Here is a 3,064-nt window from a genome sequence, read left to right on the forward strand (position 1 = left end):
GTGCATGCAAGGGGGAAAAGAAGATGAGGAACATGTCCAGAGACAACTATTTTAATAACATTTTCTCTGGAAAGGACCGGGAAATTGGGTAGTAGTTGTAGGGAAACATGTGGCCGAAGGAAGATTTTGTGAGAGTAGGGGGCATGCTTTTTGCTAATGAAGGTATTCAAAAGAGAAGACAAATGAAAAGGAAAAAAGAGACACGTGAGGATGAAGACCTAAAGTGGTGAGAGGAGGGAGAATTTCAAACAGTAAGTGATATGTTGAAATTATTCTAATTTCAACAGATAATTATAATGATAATGAATCCCTGAATTCATTGCTTTACTATGGGGAATACAGAAGTTTGTAGGTCACTTATGCATGATGCCAAATAATCACTTTGTGTTGCTTTCTTACTACAACATATTCTTCTCATAGAAACTTTAAGGCCAGCTTTTTAAAAATGTATAAAGTTTTTAAACAAAATTATATTTTAGTACTAAAGAATTTATAATATATAATATTTCTAGAGACAGCTTTATTTAAAAAAGCAAAAAGAAACAAGGTGAGTTTTCCTTTCTTGTAAAAAAATATAGTTATGTGGTACATCTTGATTAACTTACTTCACAGCCAGATGCCATCCAGATCACATTAACAGTGATTTTATACAAAATATCTCCTCAAGTACACATTCAGTCTGTATTATCTCCGCATTACTTATGATAAGCAAACTTATCTAATACACATTATCTACGAAGTATTACCATCCTCTGTTCGCTTTTTCACTGTTTTCTACTTAGATGGATTAGAGTTACCAACATGCTATCTCTGTCTTAAATTTATACATTTGTTTAATGAATCATAATATGCTTTAAAACATATGTATTTGTTCCTCTTACCACTATTTAGGTGGGTTTCATTTTCAATGAGATATTTAGTACTGCATTTAATTAGCACTCTCTTATTTGAATTGTTTTTGTTGTTGTTGTTACTATAGAATTAATGCATGGGAGCAATTTTTTAAGTGCAAAAATAACAATGAGTATAAGATAAACAATACATCTATTTACCTTTCCAGAACTGGCAAGGGATAACTTTCAACAATCATTTCACATGTACTCTTTCAAGAATTTTAGGTAAATAATGGTAAGGTTTCTTTCACAGTGTGAACAGGTGCCCTGAGCTTCAATTTCCTGCCTAACCTCCTGGATGCATCAGAGTTCTTCCCCTATTTCAGCCTGCTCACCTTAGATATGCAGACACAATTCTTTACTGCTTAGAGTGAAGTAAGCCAAAGTAGCAGAATATTGGGAAAGCAGATTCTTACCTACTAGAGTTAGAAAACCAGTGATTGAATTTTCTTAACCCCAGATTAAATTAAAAAATATACAAGGCTGGCAGGCTGAAAGAGGAGGACTCTGTACAGAATAAGAGTGGGAAATCAACAACAGAAAAAAAAGAAATAAAACCACGATCCATCACCAGGATTTGGGATTATGGGGAAGACAGGTCAGGATCTAATTTTCCTTTCTGCTGTCAGATGAGATCACCAATTGACAGAAGCCTTCACATTGCCTGTCAATCACCCAGCAGAGTTTGTACTCAAAGATATTTCACAGCCTTACACCAAATGGTAATCATCACTGCACAGCCTTCCACCTAACGATAATAATCATTAGCTGATCTACCAGATAGGGCCTAGGTGACTAGAGGAGGAATGAGTGAGCGATACGGAAGAAGATGGGGGCACCACGTGACCAGGGCCTTCAGGCCCATTCCAACTTTCTCTTTCTATCACTCTTTCCCTGACTCAGTCAGCTATGGTCATGGCAGCCTTCTTGTGGTTATGCAAATATCTCTCCCGCTTGTTTCTTGATACTCTCTCAGGCTGGATCTCACGTATTTTTCGTTTCTAAAACCGCAACTAAAGCAGCATCAGCCTGAATTTCTTGTCTTAGATATTCAGATTCCCAACTCCCTTGTACGTTTGAATTCAGGTTCACATTTAGCTTCTTTGAAATCTTTGCTGAACATTTAATCCAAAATAAAGTATCATCCCCATTCTTTATCATCTCATCTTGTCTTATTTATCTGAGTATCACTTACCATTACTTGACATAAACTTATTTGTTTGCTTGTTTCTATATCCTTTCACTAGAATGTAATTACAAGAAAACAAATACTTCAGTATATTCTGCATAATATTGTGTTCTCATGTCTAGAATTTGGCATACAGCAGTCACTAATTACATAACTGAATTCATATGAAGTTCATATAGTAATAAAAATGATGAGTTACTAATTAGATCCAGTAACAACTAAAAAATCCTTTCCTGCGTTACTCTTTAATAACAGTTTGATTTGATTGTACTGTTGTTCATATTTCTTTCAGAGAATCCATTTTCTTCCTCTGTTGAGCTACACTTTCCTAATTTATCTTTCACCTTTTCCTAAACCAAAAACATGCCCCAAATCTCTTGTGTGTTATTCACCTACAACGTAAGAAGTTTCTCCCTTTGGTGCCATTGACAGTTGCATTGTTCACCCTCAGATTTATTTTGCGTTGTAATCAATGAAATCTTATTTTCCTCTGATCATACAGTAATTTATTCATACATTTTAAATGTATTTTCTGTGCACTGAAGGCATATTAGACTCTGTATTAAGTGATATACATGTGTAACTAGAAAAAGTCCACCCCAACACAGACCTAGAAGTTAATTTTAGACAACAGTTTACAAACACAGATAATGGTTTTATTTATGAGAGAAGTATTTATTATAAAGGAAATCTTTAGAATATGAATTCTTACTTGATTTCAATATAACCAATAGGTGATGTATGTGTGTATGTGTTTGTGTGTGTGTGTGTGTGTTTTGTAGCTGGTATTGTAGTTTGGTAATGCATTTTCATGGACTGGTTTTCTATCCAACAGTAAGCTTCTGAGCATGATCTTGAATCCACAGAGGGCAATTGACACAACTTTGCCTAGGCATGTAAAACGCTCTTTCCATTGCATTCAGAATACATATTTTAAGGTTATATCAACCTATTAAAAAAGAGAAGAAATACTTTTTTTCAT

The sequence above is a fragment of the Colobus angolensis genome, unplaced genomic scaffold (assembly GCF_000951035.1).
Source record: "Colobus angolensis palliatus isolate OR3802 unplaced genomic scaffold, Cang.pa_1.0 Scaffold29, whole genome shotgun sequence".
NCBI classification, from domain to species: domain Eukaryota; kingdom Metazoa; phylum Chordata; class Mammalia; order Primates; family Cercopithecidae; genus Colobus; species Colobus angolensis.